General features: G+C 41.5%; 1 long non-coding RNA gene across 1 annotated transcript; it reads left to right on the plus strand.

Annotated features, from left to right (window-relative positions):
- Positions 1–7,764: 7,764 nt before the first annotated feature.
- LOC146379859 (uncharacterized) lies at positions 7,765–18,213 on the plus strand. The gene is made up of 3 exons (XR_014801244.1): positions 7,765–16,184; positions 16,294–16,375; positions 17,576–18,213. It is a non-coding gene; the product is annotated as an uncharacterized LOC146379859 (long non-coding RNA).
- The last annotated feature ends 1,345 nt before the right edge of the window (positions 18,214–19,558 follow it).

Consider the following 19,558-nt stretch of genomic DNA (forward strand, 5'->3'; position numbering starts at 1 on the left):
TTTTTCTTTTAATTATTTGACCCTTTTTTTTATAAAATTTGTTTTTTTATTTAGGTCTTATATATTTGTATTTAGTTCCAGTATACAGAACTTCGTATCACCTGTGGTTGTTTTAAAGTGTTTTATAAAGACGGACGGATGGATAGGTGGATAAAGAGGTAAGTGAGTGGTTTTGCTGCATCAGTGCTGCCAGAGGGTAGCTGAGCTCCAGAATCCACATGGTACAGGTAACAAACCTTCTAAACAGACAAGTTTCATGCAAGGCTTCCATGTAAACAACTACAATGGCCACATCTTGATGCATTCTCACTCATCCAGGAAAGTAAATCTCCAAAAGTTGAATCTGTTCATCTGGACGTAGCGTTTTGTGGGAGAAACGTTTCGTCACTCATCCAAGTGACTTCTTCAGTCTCAGGTGACTGCAGGTTTCAATCTTATAAACAGTACATTTGCATAATGACTGAAACCAGCCCACTGAAGGAACAGTGGGTTGGGAGGTCAGTTCCTTCATCATAATTATGCAAATTCTCATGACCATGACCATGATCATCAACCACTGATCAAAACCCACTGATCAATGGCCATGAGTACCATTCACAGAGAGTTGGGGAATGGCTGCAATCACAGCATTGTAAGATGGCCATGGCCACAGAGATTACAGGTATGCAAAATGTTCTAAACAGACCAAAGCCCAAAGTGGCCTGGTTGTCACCATGTTCACAGATACAGTCTGGCAGACTTCTTCTTGATATACTTCCTGGTTCCACCTGAGAAATCATTAATAGAGAAGGGTAGAAGAAGAGAGAAAGAAAAGCAGAATCGAACCAGTCAGACCAGAAAGCATAAATAAGCAATTTGGTGAACCTGATTTTGCAGTAAGAAGCACTTTGAATGTACCAGTCCATTTACTATTCCACTGGATAAAAAAGGATGCATTTTGTGCACTATAGCTTTTGAAGAGTTCATTTGTATAAAATCTAACGTACTGCAGAAGGGTTTCAAACCACACTGTCAAGTAAATGGTGAATAATTAAAAAATGTAAAATCAATAATTTAAAAGTACACACAGGATATGCAAAAGCTGCTTCACTCAAAAGGATAAAGTGCCTGTGTAATAATTTAAAGATAGAATATGTTGTTTTCTACATTAGGTCTGCTGAGACTAGGGGGAAAAGATAACAAAGAGCCCAGCCTCGGCTGCGTGACTTCTGTTCAGCAGTTGAAATGTTGTTGGTACCAGGACAGCCCTATTTATCACATTTGCTTCCTATACCTGATTTTTGAATGATAACGTACCCATTACAGCCATATATGCATGTCACTTCTAGATGAAATTAAGTTATGCATACCACCAGACAGGTCTTTGTGGCAATGTAACATCTGTGGGGTCTGTTACGGCCCTGGGCCTTGGAGGGAGTGAGACTGCCTTTTTTTGTTCATGCAAATCCAAGTGACTCGTGGGTGATTGGTTACTGGGAGACCTGTGCCGGCCTTCTTTTATGCAGATTAAAGTGTGCCAGACCACGCGGACGATTGGCTGCCTGCCCATATGGAAAAGAAATAGTAAAAACTTACATGATTTACTCATGAAAGTGGCCACTTTCTCATTACTTTCATATATTGTTTTAGTAAGTATCCAAAACATACAAGTTTCCTTATATAATTTTTCCATATATAATTTTTTATATCTGTTTTCACTCTTGTATGCTTTTCATACAAGTTTCACACAAGACAGATACAAACTTTATAAGATTTATATATATCTTTTCCATGTGGGTGGTGGGTATAAAAGGCTGAAGATCCCTCACACTACGGGGAACTGCTGCTCTGACGTGAGCATGCAGTGTCGTCCTCGTCTGCCTAGCATTTGAACTGTGTTTGTAACCCCTAATATACAGCTGACCTTAGTTTTATTAGAGTCTTGTGTTTGCTGGTTCTCCTTAGTTAACCCTTAGCTTTTATTCTTGCCTGTTCTTTTCTTTGTGTATTTGTGTATTAATTGTTTGCCCGGTGGTGTGTTGAACAGCCCCGTCGGTTTTCAGTTTAACGTTTGCAATAAAACCCCTTATTTACTCTGATTTCGTGAGAGGGCTTGTGTATGTTTCTCCCCACCTGTCACCTGGCAGAGGGGGTGGTAACAGGGTCAGAGACAAATATCCAAATGGTTTTAAGCAAAACATTTAATTTTTGAGACGGCCCATAATGAATTGCGACCAGGAAGTGGTTGTTTTTGTAAATATCTGGTGAACAGAAAGTGATAAAGAGATGGGACCACTTCCCAGGTGAGCATTTTGGGGTATGCATCATTAGGTTTTTTGAAAAGAAAGAAAGACTCCCCCTTTCTTGTCCACCATTGCTTTTCTATGGCTTCATGCTCCAAGCTTTCTCTGCCAGACCTAAATAATAGGTCTAAGTTATATGAACACCAAGATGTCATTATAAGTTTCCTGTAGACATTTGAGTGCTTGCCAAATTCTCCCAAAACGAATGAATTTAGAGGTAGTGAGAGTACAGCTGTACAGCTGTGTAATAACATCAGTTTAAATCAGGGTCCAGCCTTGAGCTATGTCCTGTGTTTTGAAAAATATAGTTGCCATGAAAACCACGATATCCTAGTTCATATGTTTGTTTTTTTTTTGGGGGGGGGGGGGGGGGGGGGGGGGGGTTTGTATCTTGTCTTTGCAAAGTAGTAGAGAATGGAAGCCACAGTTAGGAAACAGGGACAATGAATAAAAACACAGGGCTGCAAGCACAACATTATCATTAATAATGGTCGATGGTTGTTAGGTTTTGTATTGTTGATTGTCATTTATGCTTAGAAATATCTACTTATATATGCTTAGAGTTTTATAATTAGCTTTAGATTGGTAGAGGTTCGATCCTTAATAGTCTGCAAACTTTGTGTGCATTCCACTCTGGGAGCATGGGAAGAGGTCGTACCTTGTCTTATTGTTTTATGGTAGGATAAACGTGGCTATATCTGTTTTAGGCTAAGAGCCTTTTGTTTAGATGAACTGCTGGACTTCCAGACCAGCAGGTTTAGGGAAGTCATTTATGGGGTCACACTCTGACCCCACACACACACACACACACACACACACGCGCGCGCACACACACACACACAAAGGCAAGGTACTCTTTGTTTGTATGTAGACGTCATATGTTAATGACCCTATGCATATTCATGTAACCACAATAAAAGGAGTGCTATGGGGAACCTGGCTGAGAGTCTGACGGGGGTCAAGTGGTGGAACGACACTTGGCTCCAGGCAGGTCTCCCTCATGCATGAGTAACACGGAGAACTTTGCCTACTTGGTGTTCAATGCTTTTGCTGTGTAATTATATTGTCTTCAACGTTCCAGCGAATAGGTTCAAGCTACAAACCTATCATTAATTGGTCCTTCGATGCCGGATCCCTGGAGTCGACATTCACCGAGGGGAGAAGAGACACGCTGAAAGACTGATGTCAGCCAGGAAGTTCCTGTGGATTAACTGTCTGTCTTTTCTCCTCGATGAATGACGATCGGCGGGATCCGAGGCTGATATTACACGCTAAGCAACACCAAGTAAGTCCCTAGAGCCCGACTCTATAACCGTGTGGTTGTGCAGTCTCCGCCACTTTGTGAGGCGTTGAGAAGTTCGCTACTTTGTGGAGCGATAAGTGAGTTTTTCGCTGCTTTGTGGAGCGATAACTGAGTTCCTCGCTGCTTTGTGGAGCAAGAGGTGAGTTCCTCGCTGCTTTGTGGAGCGAGAGGTGAGTTCTCCGCCACTTTGTGGGACGTTGAGAAGTTCCGCGGGGTCCAGACTGTGCTGGACAATAGGCCTATTCTGTGTTGTTGTTGTTGTGTTTTAGTGTGTTTGTGTGACACCGGCTGTTGTTGTTATCATGGGTTCCTAAGCAACCAAGAGTGTGTCAGAGGGTGACAGACGTTTATGCTGGACTTTAAATAAAAGAGAGCGACGGCTCCTTAGCTGCGCGGGTTCACGCGAGCACGGTCGCGCGGGTTTCACGCGGACCTGAGCCGTGCGGTTAATCGCAGGCTTATAAATGGAAGAGATTCAAATGTCAGAAGTTTTCAGAAAACACACCAGCCTTGAAGAGCGTGTGGAGAAGGCCAGTCCACATCAGCAGCACTTAAGATATGCTCTGGTGAATGGCTTTCCCCCACCCCTTGCTGACACAAAATGTTTATTCTTTAGCTTGCCCTGTTCGACAACAGCCTGTGCTCCAGACCATAGATTTAATTGAGGTGGATAATTGTTAAAAGTAATCTGCATTAAGCTTAGCGTTGCTCAAATTCAGTACAATGACATATGAGGTGAAGTGATATAGATAAATATTTTAACTAATGATGTGCATAGAGGCACTTGACCGGTTTGAAAGACTGTTGTCTTATTATGAGCCATTGTTGAGATAGAGCACACCTGTGAAAACAACTAATATGCTGAACCCTGTATGAAACATCTAAAAGTACATGATGGAGAAGCTGAATTGAATATGAAAGTGCAAGTCTTTGCCACTGTGGGCAAAGCACGCATCCACTGTGTGAGGTTGCGTTGCGGTCTCTTCTGAGCTGATGAGCAAGCTACACATCATCAGATCGAGAGCTGGCTGAGAACTCATCAAAGAGAGGGAAACAGAACTATGATAACTGTGATAACTGGAGTGTGCAGCGTTTCCGTGAGCAGTTTTCCTGCATCTTGACTCGTGTGTGGAGTGTTCATAGCATCAGCATCATGTTTTTGTTTATTTGTTTTGTTGGGTTGAAAAATAAATAAACTTGTGATCATACCTATGGATCACCATGGCACATATCACCAGCCATATGATTTATTTATGCAGATGAAAAAGTGAGTGTGAATGTGTCTGACGTCACAGTGTTTTTGTGCGCTGTGTAAAAGTAATTGCCTCTGATTGTGAGAGCGGTGATTCTGCAGGTCACCAGCTATTGTAAAGGGGAAAAAAAGCAACAAAAGAGTGAAAAAGAGACAAAATGTACATTGTAGATGAAAAATAATCATAGGAAAAAGGTTTTGTGTTGATCAGCCAAAAACAACTACAATCTCATTTTCTGCTTTTAAGAAAGGACTGTTCACAAAAACAGAGAGAGATGTGTTGATTAAGCAGTGATAATAATAATGAACATGTCTTAGTTTGTCACTTTCAGGTGAAAAGCAGACCTGAATCAATTTTCCACATGCAGCGGTCGGAAGAAAGTTATAATTTAACATCATTGGAAACGTTCAGGCCAAGTTTCTGGCTAACTTATTTACAGCACCATGTGTCTCTCAACCTCACAAGCGAGCTCTCACTCCTCCCTGAAGACAAGGAATGCAGCTCCAAAGAGCAATAACATGGCAGTTAAAGAGACAGCAGCAAAGTCCTGAGCAAAGAGTCCCAGCAAGCAGCAGCAGTGTGGACAAACAGCATCAGAGAAGAAGAGCAAACCCATCATCCTGCCTGATTGGATGAATGGCACTGTGTTTCCAACAAGCTGCAACTTCACTGTGCATGTGACAAGAACGTTTGAGGAGAACTGAGGAGACTGTTGGAGTTTGACATTTGCCACCTTTGGAGTAAAATGGCAAGAAGAGACAGTGAAACACAGGACAAAGCTGAAGGAGAACTGCCGGCTGTTGGACTGTTGAAGTGGGAGAGGACAACAGAGTGAGAGGAGTGGTGAGAACACACAGGAATTTTGTTTTTAATGTGGGAAATCAAAATTTGGGTTAGCAAACCTGGGGAAAAGAAAACTGACTGCTTAAGTTGGAAAATTGAGAAGGAGTCTGAAACACTGCAAAAATAGAAACATATACAAAATCACACACACAACCAGAACATGCATTAACCCTACTAACACAAACACAAGAGAGCTCATGAAGATTAGACAGCATCTTAAGCATGTGAGTCTGTTTACCATCTTGTCCAAGTCACCTTGTGTGATGAGAAGTGATGCAAAGACCAGTGGACTCATAGCACATCAGTTAAGAAATGATCAAATAATAGCAGAGAAATGTGTAGCAAAGGCAGCTTTAAGAACATGCCCTGCTGGAGATGCAGCTCCACAGACATTGATTAAACCTGCCTAATAACACAAACACACATGCAATGAAGATCAGCTTGTTATCTCTCATCACTGTTAAAATAGTGTCAACTTAACAGACACTTGTTATCAAATACTGAATTTATCCAATGCTGACAATTGACTCTCTAGGTTGCAGGACAACAGTTTAACTTTGTGGGAAAAAAGATTCTGGTTTGACCAACCAGTGATCAGACAATAAATTTAGTCGTTGATATAGTAAATTGGGAGATGCTTCCTGCTTGATTGATGCAGCGCAACTAATTTACTGTATGAGGGAAATTCTATTTTTGTGATAACATTTTGAACATGCATTTCTGTTGTCCTGTCATCTTAGTGGGTTAATAGCTGATATGCAAATTAGTTGATCGTTCTTAGATTAAGGAAAGGTGACTGAATTCTAGCACGAGTGAATGAGATGTGTTGGAGTTTGTTGTGTGTTGAGTGGAGACTCTAAAACACTGAGTTTCCTGTGCGAGTGAATCCTGTACCTAGATACACAACTCTGTATACGTCAGAACAAACTTCTTTTGTGAAGTGCATGACAACATGTCACATGTTTTAGGATGAAGGGAAAAAGGAAAACTGAATAAAATGGGTGTGTGGCCTAAATGAGTGAAGAGCACAGACCTGGGGATTAAACTCATAGCTAATAAGACATTAGGCTTATGTTGTGTGTTGTGCAGCTGATGGATGGTTTGGAGTGAATCTAGCTGATGATTTTTCTTTTGTTGTGAAGTTGAGCCTGCCAATTAGTATGATGGTATGATAAACCAGGCTAATGGTATGATTTACCCTCCTGAGATGAGGAGCTTGTGTCATGACTTAACAAGGCCTTTTTATTTTGATACTTTCACAGTGCACTGAAAGTTTTGTTCGATAATCTCTGTTGAGCAGATCTGCACGATTAGAACAGAAAGCGCTGTACGATACGTCGTCGAGAAAATTGTTACAAGTGAGCTTCTCCACATTAAAATGGGCCCTGGAGAAAGTCACTTATCTGGGGACAATTAGAAAATGAGAGTCCCTGCCTAAAAAGGATTCAGCGATGTAATCCGAGCTAAAGTTCTTCTTTTTCTTTTTCAAATGACGTCATTTCGCTGAGAGTGGAAACTAAATGCGACGATAGGTTCCACTATCAGCAAAGAAAGAATGAATGTATGAATGAATGAGTGAAAGAAAAAAAACTGACTGACTGGTAAAAGCTGACAAAAGCTGACAAGACTTTACTGATGTAACACGACTGTGCGAAGTTAACCCCCACCTGACAAAGGTGCAGATGAATCTATGTGTGTTTCCTTTGACAGGAGCAGAAAGATGACAGCAACATTCGAGGTTGCGTGATGATTTAACCTTTTAAATGCCACTTTCTGTGTCTGTGCATCTACCAGGGGGTGTTATTCACTACCTTGTGTTGCTCACAGAAGTTACTGTGAGAAAGTGTGTATACATCTGCGCAGCGCTAACATTTGCATTTTCTTTTCTACAGCATTACAGTTCTTCATGTGACTTGATGATGCGATTTATACCAGGACAACCGGTTGATGTTTTTTCCTACTACAGGATTTCTGGGTTTATGTGTGAAGAAACTGTGTTTACAGGTTATGAGTTGGTGATGCTGTTACACTGTGTTTTTGGGAAAATGTGAAGGTTACTTCGATGATGTGAATAACATTCTTTCCACAGCTATGGATGGCTAACTTTATGGTCTTTTTATAGTACCTCTGGAACCTGTCGACCTGCGTCTGACCACGGTCAATGTGTATTGCTAATGTTTGTTTTTCTAAGGGTGCATGTAGAGGATTCAGCAGAAGCGGACAAGTGACATGAGAAAAACAAATAAGAGATGCAGTGTTTATGGAATAGTTTAATATGGTGCTCATTAGCTGGCCACTTTTGAGCCCATAGTAATATATGAGTGGAGTGACTTTGCTTAAGGGAAGTCACCGATTACATTAATGTTGACTGAGTACATGGGATGATCCATGTCTGAGGCGACTTATGGAAATAATTGTAGTTTACTGATTTGAGAAAACCTGCACATGACACTTGTCTTGCTGATGTTGAATGCTTATTACTCTTATGATACAATTGTTTATAAGTGTGAAGTTTGATTCCACTTCCAGATCTTGTTTTCCAGGCCATAATGGTGTGTATGCAGGCTCCTGGCAGAGCCAGGTGTTAAGCAAACTTAATATGCAAAACACGCTAACATCTTTTATTGCAGGGTTACGGAGCTACTCCAGCGGAGATGCCCTGATGTTGCCTGGGACATGATCTAGCTAAACTTTTTCTTTAAGACAGGAATCCAGGTTTGATGAGTTGACTCATGGGAGTGTCCATGCGTCAAGAGGAGGGGTCCAGGATTAACATGAAACAATGTTTTCTATTATTGCTGCAGTGATTTGTGTGATTAACAGTTCATTTACAGGTATTAAACCTATGCAAGTGGTGCATCCATGTTCAGATGAGGCTTTGATGGCCTATAAGTGAAGTTCACTGAACTAAAAAATGTTGTTTGATGATGGTTGACGTGCTCTCCAAATAGAAGTTTTTCCTCCTAGCAAGGGAATACGGGTGCAGCAGTCTGCTGAAAGGGATCTCCTGAAAAATCTTCAGAGGCCCAGTGAGGAGCGAGAACCATTCCAGGCATAGCTGACAGCCCAGGCAGTGGTTGAGGTCAAAGGTCGAGCTGTTTGGGGCCCATTATGAGATCAGACTTTGGAGCCACAGCAAGGACCATGAAGCTGCGTGGGAATGAGAGCTGTGCCAAAGGGGCTTTCCAGAGGGCAACAGAGGAGATTGTGGACAACAGACGGGCACCTGAAGGATGAGGGGAGCGTGCCAAGCTCCATCGACAGCGCAGAGGGAGTCTAAGGATGACATCATGATTCTGTGAAAAGCACAGGAACCAGAAGCTATGATGGTGATGGCAGCAGTTTCCTATGAACATCACCTAATGCTGTGTCACTGTACTGTGCATACGATGACACTCTGAAGACTGCTGGGATCATAACAGCAGTAAGATAACTGGACCCAGCACCCTTTCCACAGAGGGGTTTTTCTGCAGAGCATGGACAATGGAGGAGTCATAAGTATCCCCCTCGCAGGACGAAGGCCTGAAGTGAGGTAATGGGGGTTGGTAGAGGCCATAAAACTAGAGTGCTGAAGAGGTCTGCAGCTTTGGAGATAGCTGAGACCCATGTTGACAAACAACAAGCTCAACTGGTATGTTTGAATGTCTATTCTACATACATTCGGACTCTGGTCCTATGGACAGTGATGGAAACAACTGGAAGAGACATTCATGACGCCCTGCCGAACTAAAACCACTCTGCACAGATGATGGGTGATCACCGCAGAGCTGGGATGTTTTTGAAAATGTTACTTTCTTATTTTAACTATTAAATTAACAATTCATTTGTTTGCTCGTAGGATGCAGTTTGCCATTGGATGAGATCAATGAGGAATGGGATAACTGCTAATACATTTGTCAAACTGTGTACGTTTACAGTAATTTAGGGTGATTGTCATATGCTGAGTATAAAAATGTTTGCATTGACACTGTCAGACATGAGGTGATCATAACTGGGGACTTTTCTAGCATAAAGGTCAAAAAGGGGGGAATGTTAGGTTTTGTATTGTTGATTGTCATTTATGCTTAGAAATATCTACTTATATATGCTTAGAGTTTTATAATTAGCTTTAGATTGGTAGAGGTTCGATCCTTAATAGTCTGCAAACTTTGTGTGCATTCCACTCTGGGAGCATGGGAAGAGGTCGCACCTTCTCTTATTGTTTTATGGTAGGATAAACGTGGCTATATCTGTTTTAGGCTAAGAGCCTTTTGTTTAGATGAACTGCTAGACTTCCAGACCAGCAGGTTTAGGGAAGTCATTTATGGGGTCACACTCTTAGGGCCATAAAAAATAGAAACCTTTTAGAGCTTGGTTCGAATCATGGGGCAATCGCTCCCCTTGGATTACAATTGCAGTGTGAGGTCGAAGCAAGGTGTCCCGGTGGTTTCATACCTTTAATTACCACCTACTCTTCAGCTTACTTACCTCTACAAAGAGCTGTCAAACACAAGTTTGAAAAATAGCAGCCCATAGAAAAAAAAAACCTGAGGGATACGCAAAACAAAACTGACTATTATGACGAGAGGAGGCAAAGGATGAGCCACTGGGCCCTGAAGCACAGGCGATACTTGTTTAATCCACAGGGGAGTTGGAGCCCCAATTCTAGAAAGAACCGCAATCAATAGCAGGAATTTGGTATATTGGATCATTTGTCAGAAATGTAATCTTATGTATGTAAAATTCAAGATGGCAGCGCGCACAGACGCAGCGGCTCATTGCTCCTCACGTTCTGTGCTTTATTTTTTACTTTTCTACGTACATGTGTGGATGTGTTTTATTATTATACATCGAGCAGAGTCCACTTACAGTCGTCATGACCTTCTGAGTTTGGGATTGCGCTGTGCAAGGAACATTACGTCGGACTATCACCACTTCTGGAGGACATAATAAGAACTCCAGGGTCTCCGTGGTTGGTTCTTCCCAGCGGCAAGCCAAAGAGGAAACGTAAACAAAGGAGGCAAAAGCGTGGCTTCAGGGCGGGGCCGCCAGCACGGATAAAGAAACAACGATTTAGCCACCGCTTCCGAATATCTTCCTCTCCAACGTCAGGTCCATAACCAACAAAATCGATGAACTGAGGTTACAGATTGCAGTCAACAAGTGTGTACGGGACAGCAGTGTTGTACTACTCACAGAGACTTGGCTGCAGCCATCAATTCCGGTCCTCCGTCACGACAGGAACGGCCACCCCGGTAAGAACAAAGGAGGGGTTTATGCATCTACACCAATGACAGCTGGTGCAAAAACACAAAGACTGTAGACAGCCACTGTTCCCCAGATTTGGAATATTTGACTGTGAAGTGCAGACCCTTCTACATACCTCGCAAGTTTACTGTTGTCATGGTAACAGCCGTGTATGTACCACCCGATGCTAATGCTAACTCAGCTGTGGAGGAGCTCCACAAGACAATAAGCAGTCAGCAGAACTCCATCCTGACGCAGTGCACATCATAGCTGGGGACTTCAACCACGCTGATTTAAGGTCAGTATTCCCCAGATTTAAACAGCATATTAAATGTGCAACACGGGGGGAGAAACACACTGGATAAAGCCTACAGCAACATCCAAGAAGGCTACAGAGCAACCCCTCTACCACATCTCGGTTTGTCAGACCACATGTCCATGCTGCTGATCCCTGCATACACAGGAGCAAAGCCCCCCCAGTCACAAAGACTGTGAAAACCTGGCCAGAAGGTGCATCACATCAGCTGCAGGACTGGAGCGTGTTTGAACATCAGGACCTTGAAGTGCACACAACATCAGTGCTCTCATATATTAACTTCTGTGTCAACAGCATTACTGTGGACAAACGTCTCCGGGTGTATTCCAACCACAAACCCTGGATGACTAGAGGTCCAGGTCCTGCTGAAGCAGCGTGACCCCACTTTCAGATCCAGTGATGGTATGCAGTACAGTGCAGCCAGATCTGAGCTGAGAAGAGTTATCAGAGAGGCCAAGGCAGCGTACAAGAGAAAGACTACTTCAGCAATAACAACTCACGACCAGTATGGCAGGAAGTTCAGCACTTAACCAACTAGAAACCCTGACTGAGGGTAACGCGGCGCTTGTGGAGGAGCTGAACCACTTCTATGGGCTCAAATTGTGGTCATAAATATTTTATACTTGTAAATCAAATGCGTGTTGTGTAACCTTGTAAACCAAAATATGTTAAAGTTTTATGTTTGTGCATCTACAGATGAGAATTTGTGTGTTTGTAAAAAATATTTACATGAGTTATATTTTTTTTGTTAAGGTCTGCTTACAGGTACAGAGCAAAAAACTACGTGTAAAACTCTGCGCTCAGGTTTCCTGCCTGTGTGTGGATTTCAACTTACAAGTACAAATTTTGACCCGATTTGTCTTCCTTTCAGCTGATTGGTCAATGTCATGTCAATCACAAATGTAACAATCCAATCAGAGAACAGATGGGTTTGGCTGTTGGAGGGGTGCTTCAGGTCCTGGAAGGGTAATACAGTTTGAAGCTGGAGGATCTCTATAGAAATGTCATATATAGAAATACCATTATTACTTTAGGATTAGTTTAACAGAAAGAAATAGAAATAATAATATGGAAATAGTTAATTAAATTGAGAAATAATAAATGTAATAAATATTTATGACACAATTAATTAATTAATTATTGACACATTTTAATGATTTAATGGTGTATTTATCTAATTCATTTTGGCAGACTTGACTCCTTCAGCTCTCAACATGAAATAATTTTATCTGTCAGCCTCACCCATCAAACTCGGGGCGGGGTTAACGCTGATCGAGTCATAACCATTGCTTTGGCCTGGTGGCCATTCCTTTTAGAAGGCGTTTCTCTACGCCAACAACCGGCATGTGGAAACTAACAGAACTGTACTTGGAAAAACCCTGTTTGTATGTCACCAAATACAGTTTTAATATTTTTTAACCGAGAATGTAGCGGTTTAATCTTCAGCTATCTGGTCAGTTTGTCAAGATGGAGCCTCTTTGCAAAAGTGCTTCAATGAGTTCGGAGATGTCTGCCCAGTCTCACGGCAAAGCGTGGGATAGACCCGCTCGCCTCGCAAGTGCTCGACCTGTTATTACCGCCGACAAAGCGCAGTACTGAACAGCCACAACCCCCGCTGACACTGACTTCAGGTTATATTTATCGGGTTTTATTTCCTGATGTTCGTATGTGTCCTACGTGTTTCAGTCGCCAATTCTGAATTATTACTAACATTAAAAACATGTTTAAGGAGGAGAGAGAGCAAATTAATCCGATTAACATCTGCTCTTTGGGTTTTTGTTCAATAATCAGCGTGACCTGCGTATAAACTCATAAACTTTATTAAAATAGATAACGTTGGTGTTTCCGTCACATACTGTTGGGTTTAACTGTACCAGGTTTGTTCGACACTGTGAAATGGTAAAGGGCCTGTATTTGAAACACATACAGACTTCATGATGTTTGGCTAATATTTTTATTGTGAATATTAATCATGAGGGTAAGCAGCACTGTACACCACGGAGCGAGGTCAGCATATCCACGATATCTTCAGCTCTCTGAGTTAACCCAAAGTTTCCTAACTGGGTCACATGAAAGTGTCGGCAGCATCAAACTAATCTAACGGTCATCTACGAATAATTCACTGATCATATCATTTCCAATTTTTTTTTATTTATGCAAGTTTCCAAAAAAAAAAAATTAACACAGTCACAAACAGCGGGACAGAGGAACACAGACAATAAAGTCAACAAAAAGAAAATCAAAACCAAAAACAGCACAAAAGAAGAAAAAAAAGGGCAACAGACCCAACAACAGGATACGCGGCCGACACTTATTAAGAACAGCGGGAAAGAAAAAAGCAAATGGTATACATGTCACACAACTCATAATCCAGTGAGTCCAATCCACATTGAAGATCGAATCCAGAGATCACTAGGAGGAGCCGATTCATAACAGTTATGGGCAACAGCACAGAATGATAATAGTTAAAACAACGTAGTCAGGACCCAGGGCGTGGACTGTCCTTCTTAATGTGATCTATAAAGGGACCTCATATCTTCCTGAACTTCTCCATGGAGTCAGATGTAGAAAACTGAATTTCTTCCAGGTATAAAAAGGAGACCATCTCCTCGAGCCACCTCTTGAAGCAGGGAGGGGAGGCCGATTTCCACTCCTTTAGAATTAGACGTTTGGCAATAACCATACCAAACATGAGGGCCTGTTGCACAGCAAAGTGCCAAGGAGTTGCTGGAGCAGCCCAGGATTACCATAAGACAGTCAGGATACAGTTGCCTATTGTAAACAATGCTATAGAAACTAAAAATACTAGTCCAAAAGGCTGTAAGTGTAGAGCAGGACCAAAAAAGGTGGCCAAGAGTACTGTCCACAAGTTTGCATTTATCACATTTGGGGGAAATGTCCAATGTTCAATTTGGTTTTGGAATAGTGCAGCCTATGGACTACCTTAAATTGAATTAACTGAAGCCGGGCATTAACAGAGCATAGTTTTATCCGGCTTAACACTTTTGCCCATAAATCGTCAGAGATAACCAAACAAGTGTCCCTTGTCCAAGCCTCTTTAATATGGCGAGAGGGGGCTGCTGAAGAAAAAAGATTAACAAGCCGAGAGATCAAGTGCTTTGAGGTGGGAGGTTCGTTCATTATATTGTAAAAGACATGCTGTATGGGGATGTTACCTAAATTAGAGAATGCTTGCTTGACATAATTCCTAATTTGTAAGTATCGAAAAAAATGACTTGTAGGGAGATTGTACTTGGTCTGAAGTTGAGCAAAAGAGGCAAAATGATTGTCAATATAAAGATCCTTTATAGCAGTTAACCCTTTAACAGGCCATTGTTTGAAAGCAGCATCCATTGTACTAGGCTTAAAACTAGGATTGTGGCAGATCGGGACAAAAGTTGACATTTTCGGGAGGTTCAGGATTCTCTTGATTTGATTCAATATTTTTATAGAGTTGCAAAGAATAAAGTTATCACATAATGGTATACTTTTAATAACCGGTTTTGAAAATAAGATGGTTGGCAAGGATGCTCCAGTGTGCTCAATAGCGGTGCTAGGCTCCATTTCGAGCCATTTAGGGCTAGGCCCGCCTTCCACAGCATCATCAGCTATAGGCTGATTCCAGAAGACCCAGGCTCTGGCGTTACAGGCCCAGTAATAATGTTTATAAACTGGAAGGCCCAGACCTCCCTCGTCCGTGGGCTTTTGCAAGTGAGACTTTGAGATGTGGGGGGGCTTGTAGGCCCAAATAAAAGGCATGATAATGGCATCCAGCCCTTTGAAAAAGGAATACCTGAGAAAAACGGGAACGTTCTGGAATAGGTACGTGAATTTAGGGAGCACAACCATTTTAATTATATTGATACGGCCAATCATTGAAAGTGGGAGGAGCTTCCATTTATCTATCATACACTTGAGCTCATCAGTTAGAACCGAATAATTAAGCCTGAAGAGGAGTTTTGAGTTCCTAGGGATGTTAATACCCAGGTATGAAATATAATCATGGGAGACCTTAAAGGGCAAACTTGACAGGAAATCGGGGCCCAGACCGGACGACAGCGGCATAAGAACAGACTTCTTCCAATTTACGGTGAACCCTGATAAGTGGCCAAAGGTGTCAATCAGTTTAAGAAGTGGTGGAAGGGAGACCTTTAAGTCTGAAAGAGCCAATGGGCCTTTCTCAATATGCGTACTTGTGCGTACTTGCGTTCTCGTGTACTCGTGATACGTCATCAGTCGGAGACCAAGTACTGTTCCAATTCGAAGTACGCATCAAGCCGAGAACGCGAAAAAGTCCCGGATGTGTTCTCGCTCCGCCCGTCTTATCGAGCATGCATCGGTGGTGACTTGTGTGGACTTGGTACAGCTAAATATCCCAGAATGCATTTCGCAAGACCTCTGTGAAAATGGCCGAGGAGAAGACGCATAATTGTAAGTTAAATACTACTATTGTTGTAATATGCAGTGCATTTTCAATGCGTTTTTATGCGAGAATATAGTTATTTAAACTTCGAATATTTAGTCAATTTAACAGTACAGACCCTAATTGAAAAATTAACTATGCTGTTTTCGGAGGGGCCTTGCCCGCCAAATAGCGAGCACAAGAGGTTCAGCATTTCTTTTTGAAATTTCCGCTTTCTCTAAAGGCTCTGATTTAAATCACGTTGGCAATTTTAATAGCCAGTCGTTCACACAAATCTTGTACTATCCTGTATAATGTTTAAAAACCTTAAGTTATTTTTACGTTTGTATCAACAGTAAGTTTTAATAAAGCACCTGATTGTTTTGCTGTCATTCTTCCCTACTTTTATTTGCTTGGATTGTTAATATATTAATGCAATATTTGATATTTTATATTTTAATCAAGGGACAAGTGAGGAAACACAGGCTCTCATTGAGTGGCGGGCGGAAAATGAGAGCCTTTTTACAGGAAAGAGAAATTCCTGCAAGACTGGATGGGAGTAAGTACTGACTGCTTTTGCTGCTCCCTGTTTTCTAGGGAAGGATTAGAGAAGCACATCTTATGATAACTAGCTATCGAAGTGACAGTGCAACATTCTTTTCCCTCAGGGACTTTGTTAGCTCTTCAGGCCTGGCCATAACAGTTAAGCAAGCACAAAAGAAATGGAACAATCTGAAGGCCAAATACAAGGTAATGTACCTGTTCCCATCTGATTTCTTAGACAGGTTTAAAAAAAATACCTGTTTACCATTCCTGAAATGTAAGGCCCTGTTTTTTGTTTGTTTTTTGGTCATTAAATGTACTTTGCCATTTAATAATAGAGTAATTGTATCTGTGATAATATAGCAATTAATACATATTTTCAGGAGATTAGGGACCCACCCACAGGCAAGGGAGTAGAGGAAGGTAGCCCGACTGCCGCCACCTGGCAGTGGTACAAAATGATGGATGCTGTGCTGCATGGGCAGCACTCAATAAGTCCACCCCTGCTAGTTGCAGCAAACCTCACATCCACTGCAGGTGGTGCAGTCAGCACTCCAGCCTCGTCCCCTTCTACCGAAGTGCCGAGGAAGAGCCAGAGGGAGAGGCCCAGGGACAGCCAGGCTGTACTTCAGTTTCTAAAAGACCAGGCGGAAAGAGAGGAAGAGAGAGAGAGACAGGCGCTGGCTAGGGAGGAAGAAAGGGAGAGGGCAGCTACTGAAAGGGCAGACCGATATCTATCACTGTTTGAAAAACTTGTCGAAAAATTTTAAATAAAGCAATTTAAATCTCAATAATGAAGTGAGGTTTTTGCTGCATGTATAACAGAGAATCTCTTTAGTCAAAGTAAAACATCATTTAAACAAGTGTAACAGTTACAATAACTTTTAACATTGAATTCAACCTATACAACCGTGAGCACACAAGCAAATATACAAAAAAGAACACTAATGTACACTATTTACAAGCTGAACAAATAAAGATGTATTTTAACTAATTAACTTAACTAACTAACACTAATTTGGAAAAAAAATATGATTTGAATTTACTTTTTTTTTTCTTAAAGCTCTGCACGCTTCACAGTAACAGATGTAGCACTACATGTGTTTGTAGGTGTAAAGAAAAGGGGAATTATTTTCTTACTTGACACAGGCTGGCGATATGGGGTCATTATTGCCACTGGGTGCTTAAGGCAAGGGTATCCTCCATCTCCCAAGAGGAAGTAGCCTGCTGGTGGATACAGGGCCTGTTTGTACATTGGGGATCTTCGCAATCCTAGTGCATCATGCACAGATCCGCAATTACCAATGTACACATCTAGGAACGCACCTCTGGAGTCACAGATGCCCTGCATCACGATAGAGGGAAACAGTTTCCTATTGATGTATGACCTCTTATGTGGTTCCCCAGGTGGAAGAATGCGGATGTGGCATCCATCAATTGCACCAGCTGTGCAACGGAATGCCTCATTGCCAGCAAGGTGTGCAAAGCCTGCCCCAACCTCCTGCATCTCTTCTGCCTTTGGGAAATGAACGACGCGATGCAGGATTTTCATCATTTCCTCTATGACATTGTGGACAATCCTGCACACTGTTGCCACGGGTATGCTAAAGATGTCTGCTGTCACTCGGTATGAGGCTCCACAGGCCAGCCAGGTCACTAGCACCTCAATTTCGTGGTTCCATCCGTGTTGTTTTTCTCGGGGGAGCATTTGAAACACCATGTTAATGCTTGCTCTTGACAGTCTGAAGGCTGGTTTTAGGTCAGCTCCAGTAAAGAAGATTGAAAGGATGCGGATACTGTAATTAATTTGTGTATATATTTTTGCTGGACCTTCCCCCTGTTTTAAAAAAGAAAAAAAGATACTTACAGTATTTAAACAGATATGATTCAGGTTTTTTATATATTTATTGAACAGTTACTGAACTATTTAATGTTATTTTTAGTATACGTTATGTCATGTTTACTTAAATTTGTGATTAAAACATAATATGAACTTCGATGGCTTTCTTAAGTGTGTATTTCTGACCATTTTCATGACATACAAATGTCCTGTTTGTGTTGTTAAGTTACTTGACAATTCACTTGTCTTTGGAGAGTAAAGCTCGTTTCAGTACTCCACAGTGATATTTTTGTTAAACTGTATAGGCTTTATGTAGTATTGATCTACCACCATATGATATTATACACAGCAAATGCGACATTTTCTCTAGATTTGGGAGTACATGCATAGACACACCAGGCTATTATTTTTTTTTTTTAAATGTACCGAGTCAAGAAGGCACGCCATCAAGGCACGTCTCCTCTCCCTCATCTTCATCCTGGCTCTTCTCTCCCGGATCCGTCTTCTCAGTTGCGCTGCTTCGGTTTCAGCCTGAAGGTACAGGATGCCGGCAACAACTGCGACAACCACCCGATCCATTTTTCCTTTTTTCTCTTTTCCTTTCCTTATCTTTTTACTGACCAGATCAACCACTGATACCATATATATTTTATTGTTTAATTAATGTTAAAATGTTAGTCTGCCAAATGTGCAGCAATTTAATGTATTTATTCTCTTTAGCTGATAGTTTGTGGGGCCCTGGTAGACTGTATAACTGCATCTCTACCAGTTTCTCTGCACTCCAGCCTCCTCTGTGCCATGTGAAGGGATTTTCCTTAAGGCAGGAGAAATTATCTCCACGAAAAGGAACAGGTTCGGCCATCGCACAGTGGAACGAATTCACTTCTTTAAAAAAAATGAAAAAAGGTTACCTTAAAAGCATCATGTTTTTAATTTGCAAGTTCATAAGCATTTTCCATTTCACAATCAGTTCTACCCCCAGGTCAGAAATATGTGTAGGAAAATTTCCCCAATATAATATTATTGATAAATACACCCATCTTGCGATTAATTGCATAAGTGCATGGAGGCGGGACCTCACAGCAGAAGCATACTCCATAATGTGTTGTACATTATTATATGTATATTATATGTAACGTGGTGTTTTCCAATTATTGTATTTACCAACATCAAGAAGTGAAAAGCAAAGAAAGACCACACCATGGTGCATGTTTAAACAAGGAAAATTTGCTGGTCAAAATTTTTTATTAAACAAATAAACCACATTTTTTTAACCCCAGAAAATACACGTTAGAAGCAACACAACGGCGGCCCAATATCAGACAGGACACCGCTCTGTAGAGTGAGCAGTCATAATGAAGCAGTTGGTTTTATTTTGTGGATTCAAGCTGCTCTTCATATTTTTGGCCACTAGATGTCACCAGAGAGGACTGTGTTGAAAAGCTTCGAGTAATGAAGCGTTTTTCAATACAAGCTTCAGTGCTTCAGAAAGCTTCATTTGGCCATCACTAATAGTTTGTTTCGCTCCTCTGAGTTCACTACTTTACTCG

Source organism: Perissodus microlepis, chromosome 9 (genome assembly GCF_051167445.1).
Source record: "Perissodus microlepis isolate ML-2025 ecotype Zambia chromosome 9, ASM5116744v1, whole genome shotgun sequence".
Classification (NCBI taxonomy): Eukaryota; Metazoa; Chordata; class Actinopteri; order Cichliformes; family Cichlidae; genus Perissodus; species Perissodus microlepis.